At 37.8% G+C, this 20,890-nt stretch overlaps 1 long non-coding RNA gene across 3 annotated transcripts in view; it reads right to left on the reverse strand.

Moving 5' to 3' along the window:
• LOC112133518 (uncharacterized) overlaps nt 1–20,890 on the reverse strand; it is a 173,792-nt gene that overhangs the window by 85,037 nt on the left and 67,865 nt on the right. The window contains exon 3 of one of the 3 annotated variants that reach the window (XR_008525396.2): nt 5,799–5,875. The exons of the other annotated variants lie outside the window; for them this stretch is intronic. This is a non-coding gene — a long non-coding RNA (uncharacterized LOC112133518). The remainder of the gene's footprint in view (nt 1–5,798; nt 5,876–20,890) is intronic. 3 annotated transcript variants of the gene reach the window in all.

Here is a 20,890-nt window from a genome sequence, read left to right on the forward strand (position 1 = left end):
GGACTTTCAATGTAAAACTTGAAGAACGTTGCATCTTATTTTAAATGACCCAAATAAGTTAATCTCAGAAAAAAAAAGGCTTTTTTTGTGAGAAAAACATAAAATAATAAGTGAAAGGAGCTTTGTAATTTATTTAATTATTCCTTTATTAGTTGGCCAAAAAAATGTGAGAAAGGATTAGTTATAATGACAGCATCCATCATTTAAGCGAATCAATGTTCTTATTTGGTACACAAAATATCTTAATGTTCAATGTTTAAACAGCTTAACTCTAATTAGCTAGGATGCTTCCAGCTAGAAGGAATTGAACACTTAGCTCAAACTGGCTTAAACAACAATGGCATTTATTTGTTCACATGTCTGAAACTCCAGAGGTAGGGCAAGCTTCAGGATTGATTTAATCTCATGTTTCCAGTGCTGTTTCATTGTGATTCTCTAGACCAACACCATCCAACAGATCTTTATCTAATAATAGAAATGTTCTTTTTCAACACTATCCAATGTTAATCATTAGCCACATGTGGCACTGGAAAAGTGAAAGTGACTTTTAGAAACTAATTTTTTATATTATTTAATTCTCAGTAAGTTTAAATTTAATAACCACTTAGGGCTAGTAGCTTCTGTATTAGACAGTGCAACACTACACTGTTTCCCCCTTACATACTGTGTGACAGCATCACTCACAGGTTTATAATGTGTTGGCAGCAACCAATCAAACATGAAATCATTCAGATCAAAATGAGAAATAGCTATGAAAATTCACCCAGAAGAGCAAATTCCTTCTTTTCACACTGCATTGGCCAAAACTAGATCATAAGCCTATTTCTGAACTGATTACTTGCAAAAAGATGATATAATCATTAGTCCTCTTGTACCCATTCCAGTAGTAGGAGCGGAGTTGGCTTCCTCTGGGAGGAAGGGCTAGGGGCTTCCTCTGGGGCCCATAGGCAGGGTGAGATGGATGACAAATATTAGTGTTTGCATGGGAGGAAGAAAACGATGCCGTGAGTGCAACTAACTACATCCCTCCTTGCTTTTTAAATTGCAGTTCGTACCAACTAGTCAAAATGAGCCAAATATCTGCACTTTGGTTCCTGCCACTGCCTCATATCTAATATCCTTACTCTGCCAGTCTGCCAAAAGTTACTGGGAAAAACTTCTCCTTATGAGATTTCTGCTCTCATCCTCAGTAGGGTTGCTAAAAGTGACCACAATCTTCTCCTTTCCTATCCCTCTATGGGTCAACTATATTCCCTGACATTCAAAAACCACTAAACTTTCACTTGAGTCTCATAAAGCTCCTGCTCTTCTTCTGTTTTGATGTAGCCATACTTAGATTATTGCAGTTTTCTACCATGCTCCCTCTCAGTTAACATATTTCAAATTTATTATATTTCTTTATATGCAACTCCTTGCCACCATTGTCACGAGACATTTTCTCTTCCAAGAAAGCTTCCCAAACGCATCCAAGTCTTAAGTTCGGCATTCTGTTTTGTGCCTCTATAGTGTTCCAATCTTTCACTATCTTAGCCCTTCTCAGACTCTTGTTTCCTTTATTTATGCGTGTTCGTCTTCTATTGAAATGAAAGGTCTACAATGTCAGGGATTTGCTCTTATTCACTTAAATATTGTTAATGTATATCACACGTATGTAGCAGGCAATCAATAGCTTTCTGACTTTATAAATGATACATGTTGAATAGATGAATCAGTTAATAAATGACTAGGGTGGCCAGTCTATATCTAATATATCACATCATATAATACACATATTTGTAACCCTAAAAATTCCTACATATATTTATAACACATATAAAATGCTTCAACTAGTAATATTTTAATAGTCAAGTTCTTAACATATATTATTTTCTAAATTAAGGATGTGCTGCTTAACTTAGTTCCCAGATTTTGGTTCACCAACATTGGCAAGACTCTCCTGATTCAGAAACTTCATAGTTGATCTTTTGGGAACCTACAGAATTTCATTTTCATCATCTGTATGCAACACAGTATAAGTCTTTATTTCCAAATAGATCATCTCATTTAAAAGGCTGGAAATCCTTTGGGAAGTAGATAAACCATTGGAGCAGACCCTAAATAACAAGATACAAAGTCCTAGAGTGAGCCTCCCATGCAAATACTCTGTTTTTATTCAATACAGCATGCTTTTCATCATTATTTGTTTTGTGCTGACTGCAGAAACCCATTTCTGTCTCTCTCTCTGCATCATTAATTAAAAGCTTTAAGGAGTTAAGACACAACACAGCAAAGTAAGTCATGCTTTATTGTCATCATCCATTATGTGAATCTGCTGGACTATATACAGACCTGCATTCCCAGGAAAAGAAAACTACAACTCTTAAAGCCTTTTCTCTTTAGAGAGGAAAATTTATTTCTTAAATGCAGAAGTAAAAGTAGATATTCTCCACCTTCCTATGTATATGTAACTTTAATCTTAGATTTTAGCCCTTTGTTTCCATAGAAAATAGGTTAGAAGCACATTGAGGACAACAGCTGAGCATCTAGGAACATAACCAAGAAGGCATGTATTTGACTACAGAGTCAGAAAAGGTGCTAGTGTAACAAAGTTGTTCCTCCTATGGAAGCTCACAGAGGGGCTACACTGGAAATTTATGGACATGTATTCTTGATTTATAAAACCCACACATGTCCTGATGCTCAATATGTATGTATAAAAAGAAACTCTAATAATTTTTAAAAATTTAACTAACACTTTAACACAAGCTACAATTTCAACCTTAGAGACATAATAGTTAAAATACAGATTATTGAGAACCCACTAGAATGGCACTTCATAAAAAGCTACTAACAGTGGAATGAATAAGACTATGTAAGGTAGCTTAGCCTTTAATAGCAGTAAGTAAGGGGGAACACCAAATAAAGTAGTTATCACCTACAAAAGTTAGTGCTTTTTACCCTTAAAAGCACTCATTTATTTGTTTATTCAACAAATATTTATTGCTCAACTATAACGTGCTAGACATGAAAAGATCTCCGTTCATAAGTAGACCATAGCTCAATAGATAAAATAACTATCAGCAAATATAAATTATAAAATCTAATTGATATTGTTTGAGATACATGGATGTACCAAATAAAAATGGTAGAAATGAATTATAATAATTAATCTTGACTTTCAAGCTGGGGAAACTTTCATAGAAGAGGGATGATATGGTCTGGCTGTGTCCCCACCCAAATCTTATCTTCAATTGTATCTAATCCCCATGCGTCATGGGAGGGACCCGGTGGGAGGTAATTGAATCATAGGGGTGGTTTCCCCCATGCTGTTCTCATGATAGTGAGTTCTCACAAGATCTGATGGCTTTATAACCATCTGACATTTCCCCTGCTGGCACTCATTCTCTCTCCTGCTGCCCTGTGAAGAGATGACTTCCGCCATGATTGTAAGTTTCCTGAGGCCTCCGCAGCCATGTGGAACTGTGAGTCAATTAAACCCCTTTTCTTTATAAATTACCCAGTCTCAGGTATTTCTTCATAGCAGCATGTGAATGGACTAATAGATGGGGCCACTCTTGTATGGGACTTGAGACGCATATGAGTTTGGCAGAGGTATGCAGAGGGAAAAAGATTCCCTTCAGGCATATGTAAAAGTATGAAGGCATATACTGCATAATATACTTAGGAAATAAAAGAGATTTATGCAGACAGAGAAAGATATCCTTGAAGAAAACTGTCAAAAGACTAATATGAAAAGATAATTGGGGTCAGAAAGGCAAAGAACCTTATAGTATAATCTACCTTGAACTTGTTCTATAGATAATAAGGTAGGCTTTTAAGCAGCATAGGACACACATAAATCACACATTTTAAAAGATTTTTCTGACAAAAAGGAAGAGAAAGGCATGAAGCAGGGAGAGATTGGGAAAGAAGTTCCTTTGATACCATTAGGGGAAATGATAAGCATTTGGATGAAGACACTCCAGGGGGCAGTGAGCAGGGGATGCAGGTACAGAGGACATGGGAGAGGTAGGCAGTCTTTGTTGATTGTATGGGGTGGCAGCTGTAAGGAATGAGTTAAGGATGGTTAAGGTAACTGGCTCAGTGATAAAAATATCATGCTGGATAGGAAATAATAAAACAAAAGTACAGTTAAAAAGAAAGGGAGTTTAATTATAGACATGCTGAATCTCTCATATCTCTAGGACCACCAGAGGCAGTTGCTCAGTGAGCTGATGAAAATATTGATCTGGAGCTCAGGAAGAAGGTTAGAGCCAGAGGTATAGAAACTGGAGTTATAGCTATAAAGATGATTTGTTCTCTGAAAGTAGATGAGATTTTCCACATTCAGAGAATGTAAAACACGTTTACACAGACGTGTAAAACAAAAATGGAAGAGCATGCAAACTACACTTACAGAGTTCACTCAACTAACTAAATAATACACAGAGGTTGAAGGGTCTCTGACAGGACAACTGGAATGAAGAACTTTTTTTTTGTTGTTTTTTGCTTTTTCAAAAGTAAGAGTGGAGAGAAATCTGCAGGACCAGATGCTACCAGGAAGTATAACTAAATAGAAAAAGAAAGTCCCTGGATATAGGTAAAGGGAGATCTATAGTGACTTGAGTGATTTTTTTTGGTTAAAGTCATGTAGACAGAAGCTGGAATGCAGTGCGTTGGATTGTTGATCACTATTCTAGGAAGGCTGACAGTATAGACAAAGGGAGAGGACAAGAGTAGGTAAATACAGTCATACATACCATTGTGAATAAAGGAGGTATACCTACTAATAAGGGACACTAAAATGCCAAACTTTGGCAAAAATATCTTTTTTAGAAGTATTGTGTTTCTAATTTCACCTGTTGTTAGCCTGTAATTTAGATCCTCCATCAGCTAACTGAAAATTAAAAGTATTAAAGAAATAAATACCTGTGGGTAAGTTGGTACTTAATATTTTAGCACTATGCCCTCTTGAATGTACCGTATGAGAACATTTAATTATGTGTTTGGGACAGTGGTATTGGGAAGCAGCTATCAGCAATATTTACGCGCGATCATTAGCATCATTGTCACAGTCATAATATGAAATAAATGGGGTATAGTTTTATTCTGAAGAGACCTTATTTTGCTTTTCTTTGTTCTCTGCTAGCTAGCTACAACATTTCATTACTGAGGATACGACAAACATAATATCTGTGAGCTATGCATAATTGTCTTCCAGTTCCAGTGACAATCACTTATATTTTCCCCCTGAAATTAAAATTGAAACCGAAATGCAAACTAGATGATTCATATATAAGATCAAAGCCCTGTGGTGTGTCTTTCTATTCTGGATACGTCTGTCACCTTTAAAATGAAACAGTTTCTTTCCGCTTGAATTTGTACTTAAATCTTTTAAATAGTCTGAGTCTGAATTAGATTTGGGTTCTAAAAGCTTATTCATGCTATTTATGTGCTTATGAATGTGGACACCTGGTTACATTGAAGGTATTAGTCTGATTTAGCCTATTTTTTTCAACCAGTTTCCAATGTGAGTCAGTGTAGGCTTGATGCAAGAAAAAACCTTAAGCCTAGCCAAGGCAGACTCTTACGTACCCTACACTAGTAGTATAACTGTGGCTCTGAGACTGAAGTGGATCTTTTCCTATCATGTGGCCCAAACTTCCAGGAACGAATTCACTTTTACTTTCTGTTATTCCTGAGTCTAGTACATTAAGTGGCACATGCAAGGTTATATTTTATATTAACTAAAGAAGTAGAGACCTAAGTTGAAACTAAATTTGCTACCATTTATTTGGGTAATTCCCACCACTGCTCACCATCTTGCTGTTGTGTTTTCAAAACTTCTGTTCATCTCCTACAGCAGCTCAGTCCTCAGGGAAAGCCTCCTCGAATCCTTGGCATCAAAGAAGACAAAATCTTTGATATTGTACTCAAATCCATACAACGCATACACTAATGTCTCTCAACTCCAAAATATTAGTTTTCACTCAACAATAAAACTTACATAGATGGTTAGCCTGTATCAGTTTAAAATTATTATTTAATCATGTATGTTAAGTTGGATCTCACGCATTTTATTACATCACATAAATATGCTTGATAATGCACTAATCCAATGAAAAAAATCACTTTAGTGGAACACAAATGTAGTTTTATACCTGCTGGACTGAGCGATTAGATAGGTGTAGAAACTACAGTAGGCAGTTTCTGACATCGCTTCCAATTATTCCCACCTCCCAGTCTTCATGCCCTGTGTTAATTTCTCCCCTTGAGTGGAGGCTGGATCTAGTGATTTGCTTCTAATGAACAAAATAGCACAAAAGTGATGGGATATCGCTTCTGTGATTAGTTTAAAAAAGACTGTGACTTCTGCCTTAGTAGGAAGCTCTCTCTTACTGACTTTGATGAAGGAGGTGCTATATTTGAGAGGCATGGAACTGAGAGTACCCAATGGCCAGTAATAGCCAATGATAAATTGACATCTTCCTTGCAGGAGCCCTGAGGAACGGAACTCCATCATCAATCACATAAGTGATCTTGGAAGTGTATTCTTCCTTACTAGAGCCTTTCAGGTAACACTCCCAAAGCTTGATTGAAGCCTTGTAAGAGGCTGTGATGATTGAAGCTGATTTAGTTGATGTGAGAAAAAAAAAAAGAGAGAGAGAGAGAGAGAGAGATAGACTGTAATACATAGGGCCTAATTAATCTGTGCCCAGATTCTGGACCCACAGAAACTGAGATATTAAATGTATACTATATTAAACTGCTAAGTTTTGAGGGTAATTTGTTACACAGCTACAGATAACTAAAACATTTAACATTCATCAAATGGAAATTAAGCAGGACTGTAGGACTGTTCAATAGCTAGTAAAAAACAGGATTAAGAAGAAAAAAAGACATTCTCAAATAGATAATGATCCTAACTTTATTCTTTAACAATAGTGTCAGGTCCTCATCCAATTCTTATTTACTCTTACTTCAGAGACAATTCTAAAAATCTACATTATCAGATTTTCCAACAAACAAACAACAGAAGCAAATTTTTAAAAAATTGAGGTGGAAACTAAAATACATTCATATCACCAGCAGTAGTTAGATGTGACTCTAGGGAATCCAATAGGAAAGAAAGAATGTATTTTGAGGCTAAGTTTTAATAAGATAATTTAATGCATGAAAAAACAAAGTTTAAAAATTCTTTGACAGAATATATTGAACATATTAAAATATTTAAGATATTAATAACTGTTAATAAAAGCTTAGAATATAATTTTAAAATAATTCTAAATATTTTTAAATCGATTGTAATTTCAATAAACTTTGGAAAGATTTATTACAAAAGCATTTACATTGGCATTGAAAATAAACTATTTACTTCAACATTTGTTTTATAGAGCAATTTATTTCTAAATGAAGCTGGGTAAATGAAGTGCTGCTTTTATAAAGAATTGTGTGTTTGGAATAAGTCATTATGTCCATCTCATGCTTTCAAGAAAATTGAAACCATCGCCGAAAGAGGAGAAGGTGACCTGCATGTGAAAACCTCCAATAAAGAGATTAGAGTTTCATTGGTTACACATTCCATGCCTTAATAAATATCACTGTCAGAAAATTCTCATATCTAACATAAATCACTTTGGTTTCACTTCAAGCCCAAATAGTTGTGTTCTCTGTATCACACAGATGGAAGACAGTTGGTGGCTGAGCTCTGTGAAGATACCATAAGAGACTTGAAAACAAGTTTCACCCGCTGGAATCCTTTACACTGATTGATTCATAGCTCAGAGCTTTTAAATAACAGTGGTGTCACTGCCATCCTTACTCCAGCGCCACTCTAGAGATATGTTTTAATTGACCCTCGTGGTATAGAGTTTTGAAAAGATGAAAGTCAATATTTTGAGAGTCAAGAAAACGGCTCTTTCCATAAATTGCACACAGAAGGGCCTATGGCTATGAAAATTCCAAACAAATATGTTCCCACTTTCTCATCACATTTGTTCAAATATTTGGAAATCACTCTCTAATCACTATTATTTTCTCCTGTAGAATGAAAATCTTTTTTTTTTTTTTAATTATACTTTAAGTTTAATCTTCCTTCTACCGATTCTTTCTGTTAATATGAACTTGGGATCTCTTCACTATTCTGATCTTTTCATCTGGACACATTACGGCATGTTTCTATGTTTTTCCAAATTTCATTTTCTCTTTTATTAGCATATAACTCTCATATTCTCTCAATGGACTATGACTGTGACTGAGACTAATGGTATATTTTGTCTACCTACTCTACCTACTGCAATTTTAAAAGCTTTTTTATGCTTTATTTTCAGAAATTTGTATTTAAATGTGCTAAAATATTGTTTTTGATTTTCAAATTCAAAATATTATATTGAATTGATTTTCAAATTCAAAGTAGTAGTATTATATTGAATATTATATTTGATTATTGAATATTATATTAATATTATATTCAAACTAAGCATTTCTACCTGTGATTTTTATACCACCAGGAGACCTATGTCACTTACCTTTAGTTCACAATAATTGCACATCAGTTTGAATTTTTTTCTCAGATTATGCGACGTTAAGAATTAGTTATAATACTCTAAATATTATTTGAAGTAATATAGACTTCAAAGAGATGTTTAATTTCATTCATATGGCAATATATTTATCACATCAACCAACCAGGGCAGTTTACTGAAGTTTTGACGTTCAGAGATTTTATTGAGTCTTTATTATGTAGGCGTGATTAATTGATTGATTTCCCATGTGTTTGAACTCAATCTTCCTTTAAATTGAACCACATGACCAAAAGCCCCTACTCCGAAGTGGCCAACTCCCATCCTAAATCACATGGTTAGCCTGTCTAGCATGGTAGCCACCAATCTAACTGTCTAGTGTGGCAAGCCCCACCCTAAGCAAAGGCACTCCTGTCAGATATTATATAGATTAGATTCCAGAAGACAAGACAAAGGCCAGACCTCTTTTTTGACAAGGGAAATTTTTTACTACACACAGACAATCTCCGCTTTTTAAGTGACGTAGTTAGACCATTAACATTTAGGTAATTATTGATATGGTTGAATTTAATGCCACCATTTTAAAATTTGCCTTCTATTTGTCTTATCTGATTTTTTCCTCTCTTTATGACTTTTATATTGATTAATATTGATTTAATTTTATCTCCACTATTAATTTATTAGTTACATCTCTTTGTTTTTATTCTTAGTAATTGCTTTAGAGTTTATAATGTACATACTTAACTATTACAGTCTAGCTTCAAATATTATTATCATTTTATTGTATGATGTATGAGAACCTGACATCAGTATACATCCATTATATCTCTCTTGGCCTTACTTAGTTTTATATGTCACACATTTAAATATGGTATATATCTTTTAATACATTCTTATTATTTTCATTTCAAACATTTGGTTGTCTTTCAGAGGAATAAAAAATAAGAAAAATTATATTACTCATATACATAATTTGTGGAGATATAAATTCCTTTTTATAGTTCCAAATTGTTATCAGGTATCATCTTCCTTTTGTCTTTAACCTTTCTTGCCATGCAGGACTGTGGTTATAAATACTCTCAACTTTTTTTTAACTGAGAAATGGTTGTTATGTTTTGCTGGCTGAGGAATTCTAGGTTAATGTTTTTTCTTTCACTGTTTTAAAGATGTCATTCCACTATCCCCTGGCTTGCATTCTTTCTGACAACAATTTCTGCTGTTATTTTTTGTTGCTGTTTCTTTGTGAGTAGAGTATCTTCTTGCTCTCACTGCTTTAAATTTATTTTTGTTATCAATAATTCATTGAAGTTGATTATGGTGGGCCTCATTGTTTTATTTAGCTTTATTCTGCTTGAAGTTCATTAGGAAAATGTTCTGATCTTATTTTTTCACATATTTGTATGTGCTTTCATCTTTTCCTTTCATCTTATTTTGGTATTCCAATTATGAATATATTATTAGGCCATATAAACTTATTCCACAGCTCTCTGATACTCTGTTCAGTTTTATTTTCCTTGTGTTTACTTTTGATGTTTCTCTTGCTATATCTTCAAGCTCATTAATTTCTTCTGCTGTAATATCGAATATACCCTCAGTATCATATGATATGTGTTTTTTTTTCTTAGACATTATAGTTTTTATTTCCAGAAATTTGATTTGGGCCTTTCTTATATATTTTACATCTCTAATGTTCAATCAATCTTCCTTCTTGCTTCTTGAACATGTAGAATGTCATTTTAAAAACTGGTTTGATTTTATTTTCTACTAATTTTATCATCTGACTAGTTTCTGGGTTCTTTTACGTTGATTTTTTTCCTCTTGATGAGTTACATTTTTCTGCTTCTTTTCACTTCTGGTGATTTTAGATGTGCTGTAGATACTGTGCATCTTATCTCATTCGATTTGGATATATTTGTAATTCCTACAAATATTCTTAAGCTTAATTCTTAGATGTAGTTAAGTAACTTGGAAAAAGTTTTATCCTTTTGGGTCTTGCTTTTAACTCACACCAAACAGGTGAAAAGCATCATTTAAAAAAGGGCAGATTTTGTGTCATTACGGATGTAAAAACCTTCTAAAAAGGCTACCTGATGCTGTTTTTCAATTTTGCTGGTGGTAAAAGGAATGATTTACATATTTGTGTTTTAAAATAGTTCCATCTAATCCTTTCAAAGGTTAATTTCCCAGCCTTGATTAATTTTCCCGCATGAATGACTTTATAAGTGTTCAGCTGATAGACTTGAGGGAGAACTATGGATATCTGAAATTCTACGTCTGTGTATTTCTTTACTTTCTGATATTCTGCTGCAAATTCTAACTATATAGGCCTCCTTAATTTCCCAATTCTGTCTCTTCAATTTAGGAAGACTTTCTGGTCTTGCTTGAGTTTCTCATCATGTTCTGAAAACTCTCTCTAGGTAGTAAGCTGGGATAATTACATAGCTCATCTCCTGTTTTTACCCCTTATAGATCACTGTCCTTTATTTCCTGGCGTCCAATCTTTTCAAACCATTGTTTAAAATCTATTTCTGGGTGTTTTTTTTTTATTGTTTCAGGTAAGAGGTTAAATCTACTTCCTTTAATTTCACCTTCGCCAGAAGTGTAAGTATTATTTACATTTTTCATATTAAACAAAATTAGTAAAAGCAAATTGCCCAGTTTTCCACTTACTGATAGGATGCAAACTTTTGGTATTAGGCAAAATTCCCTGGGATGCTAAATATTTACTCTTGAATTGAATGGTGTGCATGAATAAAGTGATTAATTGGGATTTTTGAGGTATTTAATAGAAAATACTGATTTAAGTAAAATCTAATAATAAAAATCTAACTTTCAGCAAATTGAAATTAGTTAGTACTTTTATGTTAATGGGAAAAGGGGTAAAGAAACTTTTTTAAAGTATTAATTCCAGCTGGGTGCAGTGGTTCACCTGTAATCCTGACACTTGGGAGGCTGAGGCAGGAGAATTGCCTAAGGCAAGGAGTTTGAGACCATCCTGGGCAATATAACAAGACCCTGTGTCTACAAAAAATTTTTGAAAATTAGTCAGGCATAGTAGCATGTGCCTGTAGTCCCAGCTGAAAGAGTACAGAAGAGGCTGACAGGATGACTGCTCGAGTCCAGGAGTTTGAGACTGTAGTGAGATGTAATTGTGCCACTGCACTCCAAAAAAAGAAAATGACAAAGAGGAAGCAAAAGCAATAGAATATAACAAATAGTAAAATAAGATGAAAAACGATTTTACATGTTATGATAAGAGAAATTATATAAATGAAACCAACAAATAAAAAGAAATAGTAAAGGAAAGGTAAAATTTAATACTAAAGAGATATACTGGATGCTATCAGTTAGGCTTTGTGTCCCCACCCAAATTTCCTCTTGAATTATAATCCCCATAAATCCCATGAGTCAAGGGAGAGACCAGATGGAGGTAATTGGATTATGGGGGCAGTTTTCCCCATGCTGTTCTCATGATAGTGAGTTCTCATGAGATCTGATGGTTTTATAAGGAGCTCTTCCCCTTCGCTCGGCACTCCTCCTTCCTGCCACCATGTGAAGAAGGCACCTTGCTTTCCCTTTGCCTTCCACCTTGATTGTAAGGCTCCTGAGACCTCCCAGCCACACTGAACTGTGTCAATTAAACCTCTTTCCTTGCTAAATCTCTGCCTCTGGCCATTCTTTATAGCAGTATAAAAACGGACTAATACAGACACAACCAGTAAAAAAATTATAACCATAATCATTTATGCCACAAACAATCTAAGAGTTTTATCCTATTCAAAGAAAAAAAATCTAAATTTTATAAATTATAATCAGTATGAGAAATTGTAATAAATCTCAAAATTTGACAGAACAGGAGAAAAATAGAGATGCCTTAAGTATAATGATTAACATATAAATTCGTCTATCTTTCCACTCTTGTACTTAGCAATCTTTTTCTATCTATTGATACAGATCATGGAGGTACAGTTCATAACCCTGATGAGGCAGTCGGAATGGCTTTCTGAAGTTGAGCAGACAAAGCAGAGGAGGAGAATGTCAGACAGGGAAAGTAGTATGTGTTAACTAAGGCACAGAGTCTTGAGAAATAATGTCCCATTCAAGGCTGTAAGTACAGAGCTAATTCAGTATAACAAGAACATTGGATGGCCTTTTGAAAAATGATCTGAAGGCTGGGCACGGTGGGCTCATGCCTATAATCCCAGCACTTTGGGAGGCCAAGGTGGGCAGATCACCTGAGGTCAGGAGTTCGAGACCAGCCTGATCAACTGACAAACCCTGTCTCTACTAAAATACAAAAATTAGCTGGGTGTGGTGGCACACACTTGTAATCCCAGCTACTCAGGAGGCTGAGGCAGGAGAATCGCTTGAACCCAGGAGGAGGAGGTTGCAGTGGGCCGAGTTCATGCCACTACACTCCAGCCTGCACGACAGAGTGAGACTCCATCTTAAAAATAAAAACAAAACCCAAAAACAACAACAAAAATATCCAAAGAGATAAATAAGGAGTCAGTCCAGAGAGGTATTTTTTTGCCTGCCAGATTGCTTAGATTTTTATCTTGTTGGTGATGAGAAAACTGTTTGTTGCATACATCATAAGCTCTGGATGGGAGCAGGCTTAGCTCCAAATGTGACTTTGAGACTTACCTGTTATGTAACCTTGTATACCTTACTTGGCATTTCTGGCTCTCAGTACTCTCTTCAGTAAAATGGGGGTAAAAAATGCTTAACTGTAAGAGTAGGAGTGAAGACTAGAGCTATGTAGTATGGGACATATTGGAGCTACTCAACAAATATTAGCATTGTTTCTGAAGCAGAAGAGTAGCATGGTAAGTGTTTCCTTTAAAAATTGCTGCATTTTCAGCAGGATGGAGCAGGATACACAGAAGAGCCATGGAGATGCTTTTGATAAGGTGAAAAATTATATGGCTCTGAAATGGAGCAGTATTGGGAGTGAGTGAATATGGGGTTGAAGTGGAGGGAGGGGAATAGGTTAATTCAACTTTTCTGGTTTGATTTATTCACTTAAAGAGGAATTGCATGAGCAGAAGTAGGTTTGGAAGTAACAATAATAGCTGCACGTATAGAGCTCTTACTAATTCCAGGAATGTAGTGACTACTACAGAAGTATAACTACCGTATGGTCATCAAAATCAGCATATATGGTAACTGCCATCTCCATTTTACAAATAAGGAAAGTGGGATATAAAGAGATACATTTACTGGCCCAAGGTCTCACAACTGATAAATGGCAGAGCTGAGACATAAACCTGGCAGAAATGTTCCATTAATCATATTGTTAACCATTTTACTCTATTGCATAATTACGAAAATCTTACAAAATATGTAAATCAGATGAGGCAATGTTCTGGATCTTTCTACTAGAATATTTAAAATATTAGTCTTAGTTTCCTCACCTGTAAATTGTGATTATAAGGGTAGTTGATAATTTTCTTTCATTTCTAAGATTTCATTAACTTTACATTAATAATGGTGAAGAAGAAAGCCAGTGATATACAGAGAGTTAGCAGCAGAGCCTAATTGGGAATACAAATTTTAAAATCCAATTATTTTTCTATAGTAAGGGCTAGATGTAATGAGATTTTAAAATTATTATTTATTTTGTTTTGTTCACAGAAAATATTACAGCACATATGCAAGCAAGCATTGGGGTGAGCTTGTTCTTCTCTCTATCTCGGTTCGTATTCCTTATCCTTGGACCTTTATCTCATTGCATCCAGCCACCCTTTGTATAAAACATCCCCACACAAAAATAAAAAGATAGCATAGTTATTTTAAATATGCAAGTACTTTTTAAAAGAGCACAGTAAAATAAAATTAAATAAATATCTCGTGAAATATATTATGGAATAAAGTTGTACATGGCTACTCCACTACCAATCTGTTCATTAATACCTCTCTCTCTTTTTTACTCTGTTATTCATATTTGGGAAGGAAAAATTAAGAATAAGAGGGAAAAGGAGACTGCAAAAGAAACATGAAGCCAGCTGTAGGAGAAAAAGCTAAGAGACAAAAGAGAAAACAGAGACTAACAAAGTAGAAAAGAAGAAGAAAATGAAAATGAATCAGAAATAATGAAAATACAGATGAAGTGACAAAAGGAAGTCTGATTTATGAGAAACTATATGCTACATTAAATTAAAATCCTTAAACAAGAAAATACACACAGTTTTAAAGGTTTCTTTAAAAAAAAATAGGTGGTTATGTGGCTATTTTATCTACCAGCTTTTGATGTGAAGAATTTTTATAATGAGAACACTTGGACACAGGATGGGGAACATCACACACCGGGGCCTGTTGTGGGGTGGGGGGAGGGGGGAGGGATAGCATTAGGAGATACACCTAATGTAAATGATGAGTTAATGGTTGCAGCACACCAACATGCCACATGTATACATATGTAACAAAACTGCACGTTGTGTACATGTACCCTAGAACTTAAAGTATAATAAAAATATATAAATAAAAGAATTTTAATAACATTTCTTGAGCACCTCGTATTCTGTACCACTTGTACACGAGTAATTAATGAGAGTGCTGTTGTTGCCGTCTTAGTATTCACCTAAGTGTATACAAGATTATTTGTTATGCAAATAAGATGTAAGTGAATCCATTCTGACTTAAAACAAGAGACTGGATGACTCAGGGCTATCAAATTCACCTAGGACAGGCAGTTAGGAAACATAAAAGCAGCATTAACTACTGAATGTGTTATAAAAGAGACCAGCATGATGGTGATTTGACTGGCCTGGATGCTGTTCAAGGTGGAGCTCTTTTCCAGATGTAATGCTGGCTGTAATGTTGCCTAAACCTATAGTTAATTTATCTTCTTCCATCAAGATCCAAATCACACATAATATAATTGCCTTTGTAAGTAGACTATCCATCATGGCTAATGATGCAAAGATGAACTGGATGGCCAAAGGTCTGATACACTTATCTTTTACAGAATAAAAGAAAAGAACATCTCATTTTGTCATAATATACAAGTCTCCAATAGGTAGAAATACTTTGAATTCTTAAACTAGTTGGGTTTTAATCAGTATACCCTGGCCATCTCTAATTTTCAAAATACATTGAATTTCAGCAATATATACGAATTCAAAAATATTTTTTCTACAGGAGAATGTTAGAAGTGGTGGTTAGTTTCCAGGCCAGCCCCAGTAAGCCTAAATTCCTTGAGTCCTCATGTATTATGTGTCAGGCCTCTGAGCCCAAGCTAAGCCATCATATCCCCTGTGACCTGCACGTACACATCCAGATGGCCAGTTCCTGCCTTAACTGATGACATTATCTTGTGAAATTCCTTCTCCTGGCTCATCCTGGCTCAAAAGCTCCCCTACTGAGCACCTTGTGACCCCTACTCCTGCCCGCCAGAGAACCCTCCTTTTTCCTTTACCTACCCAAATCCTATAAAATGGCCCCACCCCATCTCCCTTCGCTGACTCTCTTTTCGGACTCAGCCTGCCTGCACCCAGGTGAAATAAACAGCTTTATTGCTCACACAAAGCCTGTTTGGTGGTCTCTTCACATGGACGTGCATGAAATTTGGTGCCGTGACTCAGATCGGGGGACCTCCCTTGGGAGATCAATCCCCCGTCCTCCTGCTCTTTGCTCCGTGAGAAAGATCCACCTACGACCTCAGGTCCTCAGACCAACCAGCCCAAGAAACATCTCACCAATTTCAAATCTGGGTAAGCAGCCTCTTTTTACTCTCTTCTCCAACCTCCCTCACTATCCCTCAACCTCTTTCTCCTTCAATCTTGGTGCCACACTTCAATCTCTCCCTTCTCTTAATTTCAATTCCTTTCATTTTCTGGTAGAGACAAAGGAGACATGTTTTATCCATGGACCCAAAACTCCGGCGCCAGTCACGGACTAGGGAAGGCAGCCTTCCTTTGGTGTTTAATCATTGCAGGGATGCCTCTCTGGTTATTCACCCAGGTTTCAGAGGTGTCAGACCACTCAGGGACGCCTGCATTGGTCCTTCACCCTTAGCGGCAAGTCCTGCTTTTCTAGGGGGCAAGACACCCCAATCCCTTATTTCCATGCCCCCACCTCTTATCTCTATGCCCCATCCCTTATTTCCACGCCCCGACCTCTTATCTCTGCACCCCGATCCCTTATTTCTGTGCCCCGACCTCTTATCTCTGTACCCCAAACCCTTATTTCCATGCCCCAACCCCTTTCCCGCTTTTCTGGAGGGTAAGAATTCCCCACCCCTTCTCCGTGTCTCTAATCTCTTTTCTCTGGGATTGCCTCCTTCTCTATGGGCAAGCTTCCACCTTCCATTCCTCCTTCTTCTCCCTTAGCCTGTGTTCTTAAGAACTTAAAAGCTCTTCAACTCTCACCTGACCTAAAATCTAAGAGTCTTATTTTCTTCTGCAATGCCGCCTGACCCCAATACAAACTTGACAGTAGTTCCAAATAGCCGGAAAACAGCACTTTCAATCTTTCCGTCCTACAAGATCTAAATAATTCTTGTCGTAAAATAGGCAAACAGTCTGAGGTGCCTGACATCCAGGCATTCTTTTACACATCGGTCCCTCCCTCGTCTCTGTTCCCAATGCAACTCGTCCCAAATCTTCCTTTTTTCCCTCCCGCCTGTCCCCTCAATCCCAACCCCAAGGGTCACTGAGTCTTTCTAATCTTCCTTTTCTACAGACCCATCTGACCTCTCCCCTCCTCGCCAGGCCGAGCTAGGTCCCAATTCTTCCTCAGCCTCTGCTCCTCCACCCTATAATCCTTTTATCACCTCCCCTCCTCACACCCGGTCTGACTTACAGTTTCATTCCGTGAGTAGCCCTCCCCACATGCCCAGCAATTTCCTCTTAAAAAGGTGGCTGGAGCTAAAGGCATAGTCAAGGTTAATGCTCCTTTTTCTTTATCCCAAATCAGATAGCGTTTAGGCTCTTTTTCATCAAATATAAAAATCCAGCCCAGTTCATGGCTCGTTTGGCAGCAACCCTGAGAAGCTTTACAGCTCTAGACCCTAAAAGGTCAAAAGGCCGTCTTATTCTCAATATACATTATATTACCCAATCTGCTCCCGACATTAAATAAAACTCCAAAAATTAAATTCCGGTCCTCAAACCCCACAACAGGACTTAATTAACCTCGCCTTCAAGGTGTACAATAATAGAGTAGAGGCAGCCAAGTAACAATGTATTTCTGAGTTGCAATTCCTTGCCTCCACTGCGAGACAAACCCCAGCCACATCTCCAGCACACAAGAACTTCCAAACCCACGAACCACAGTGGCCAGGCATTCCTCCAGAACCGCCTCCCCCAGGAGCCTGCTACAAGTGCCAGAAATCTGGCCACCAGGCCAAGGTATGCCTGCAGCCCAGGATTCCTCCTAAGCCACGTCCCATCTGTGCAGGACCCCACTGAAAATCGGACTGTTCAACTCACCTGGCAGCCACTCCCAGAGCCCCTGGAACTCTGGCCCAAGGCTCTCTGACTGACTCCTTCCCAGATCTTCTCGGCTTAGCGGCTGAAGACTGATGCTGCCCGATCACCTTGGAAGCCCCATAGACCATCATGGATGCCAAGCCTTAAGTAACTCTCACAATGGAGGGTAAGTCCGTCCCCTTCTTAATCAATATGGAGGCTACCCACTCCACATTACCTTCTTCTCAAGGGCCTGTTTCCCTTGCCTCCATAACTGTTGTGGGTATTGACAGCCAGGCTTCTAAACCTCTTAAAACTCCCCAACTCTGGTGCCAACTTAGACAATACTCTTTTAAGCACTCCTTTTTAGTTATCCCCACCTGCCCAGTTCCCTTATTAGGCTGAGACACTTTAGCTAAATTATCTGCTTCCCTGACTATTCTTAGGCTACAGCTGCACCTCATTGCCATCTTTTCCCCCAGTTCAAAGCCTCCTTCACATCCTCCCCTTGTATCTCCCCACCTTAACCCACAAGTATAAGACACCTCTACTCCCTCCTTAGTGACTGATCATGCACCCCTTACCATCCTATTAAAACCTAATCACTCTTACCCCACTCAATGCCAATATCCCATCCTACAGCACGCTTTAAAAGGATGAAAGCCTGTTATCACTCACCTGCTACAGCATAGGCTTCTAAAACCTATAAACTCTCCTTACAATTCCCCCATTTTACATGTCCTAAAACCAGACAAGACTTACAGGTTAGTTCAGGATACCACACCTGACCCTCATGACTGTATCTCTCTGATCCACCTGACATTCACCCCATTTCCCCATATTTCCTTCTTTCCTGTTCCTCACCCTGATCACATTTAGTTTATTGATGGCAGTTCCCCCAGGCCTAATCACCACTCACCAGCAAAGGCAGGCTATGCTATAGTATCTTCCACATCTATCATTGAGGCTACCACTCCGCGCCCCCCTCCACTACCTCTCAGCAAGCCGAACTAGTTGCCTTAACTCAAGCCCTCACTCTTGCAAAAGGACTACGTGTCAATATTTATAGTGACTCTAAATATGCCTGTCATATTGTGCACCACCATGCAGTTATATAGGCTGAAAGAGGTTTCCTCACTACGCAAAGGCTCTCCATCATTAATGCCTCTTTAATAAAAACTGCTCAAGGCCGCTTTACTTCCAAAGCAAGCTGGAGTCATTCACTGCAAAGGCGGTCAAAAGGCATCAGATCCCATTGCTCTAGGCAACGCTTATGCTGATAAGGTGGCTAGACAAGCAGCTAGCTTTCCAACTTCTGTCCCTCACAGCCAGTTTTTCTCCTTCACATCGGTCACTCCCACCTACTCCCCTGCTGAAACTTCCACCTACCAATCTCTTCCCACACAAGGCAAATAGTTCTTAGACCAAGGAAAATATCTCCTTCCAGCCTCACAGGCCCATTCTATTCTGCCGTCATTTCATAACCTCTTCCATGTAGGTTACAAGCTGCTAGCCCGTCTCTTAGAACCTCTCATTTCCTTTCCATCATGGAAATCTATCCTCAAGGAGATCACTTCTCAGTGTTCCATCTGCTGTTCTACTACCCCTCAGGGATTGTTCAGGCCCCCTCCCTTTCCTACACATCAAGCTCGAGGATTTGTCCCTGCCCAGGACTGGCAAATTGACTTTACTCATATGCCTCGAGTCAGAAAACTAAAATATCTCTTAGTCTAAGTAGACACTTTCACTGGATGGGTAGAGGCCTTTCCCACAAGGTCTGAGAAGTCCACTGCGGTCATTTCTTCCCTTCTGTCAGACATAATTCCTCGGTTTGGCCTTCCCACCTCTATATAGTCTGATAATGGACCAGCCTTTATTAGCCAAATCAGTCAAGCATTTTTTCAGGCTCTTAGTATTCAGTGAAATCTTTGTATCCCTTACAGTCCTCAGTCTTCAGGAAAGGTAGAACAGACTAATGGTCTTTTAAAAACACACCTCACCAAGCTCAGCCACCAATTTAAAGAGGACTGGACAATACTTTTACCACTTTCCCTTCTCAGAATTCAGGCCTCTCCTCGGAATGCTACAAGGTACAGCCCATTTGAGCTCCTATATAGATGCTCCTTTTTATTAGGCCCCAGTCTCATTCCAGACACCAGACCAACTTGGACTGTGCCCCAAAAAACTTGTCATCCCTACTATCTTCTGTCTAGTCATACTCCTATTCACCATTCCCAACTACTCATACATGCCCTGCTCTTGTTTACACTGCCAGTTTACACTGTTTCTCCAAGCCATCACAGCTGATATCTCCTGGTGCTATCCCCAAACCACCACTCTTAACTCTTAAATTATCTTTGCTGGCAGGACTATGCTGAATCTCCTTAGGCACTCTCTAATTAGATGTCCTAGGTCCTCCCAATTCTTAGTCCTTTAATAACTGTTTTTCTCCTTCTCTTATTCCGTTTAGTTTTTCAATTCATACAAAACTGTATCCAGGCCACCACCAATAATTCTAAATGACAAATGTTTCTTCTAACAACCCCACAATATCACCCCTTACCACAAAATCTTCCTTCGGCTTAATCTCTCCCACTCTAGGTTCCCACACTGCCCCTAATCCTGCTTGAAGCAGCCCTGAGAAACATCGCCCATTATCTCTCCATACCACCTCCAAAAATGTTCACCACCCCAACACTTTACCACTATTTCATTTTATTTTTCTTATTAATATAAGAAGACAGGAATGTCAGGCCCCTGAGCCCAAGCTAAGCCATCATATCCCCTGTGACCTGCAGGTACACATCCAGATGGCTGGTTCCTGCCTTAACTGATGACATTCCACCACAAAAGAAGTGAAAATGGCCTGTTCCTACCTTAACTGATGACATTATCTTGTGAAATTCCTTCTCCTGGCTCATCCTGGCTCAAAAGCTCCCCTACTGAGCACCTTGTGACCCCCCCTCCTGCCTGCCA

The sequence above is a fragment of the Pongo abelii genome, chromosome 4, assembly GCF_028885655.2.
Source record: "Pongo abelii isolate AG06213 chromosome 4, NHGRI_mPonAbe1-v2.0_pri, whole genome shotgun sequence".
In the NCBI taxonomy this organism is placed as follows: Eukaryota; Metazoa; Chordata; class Mammalia; order Primates; family Hominidae; genus Pongo; species Pongo abelii.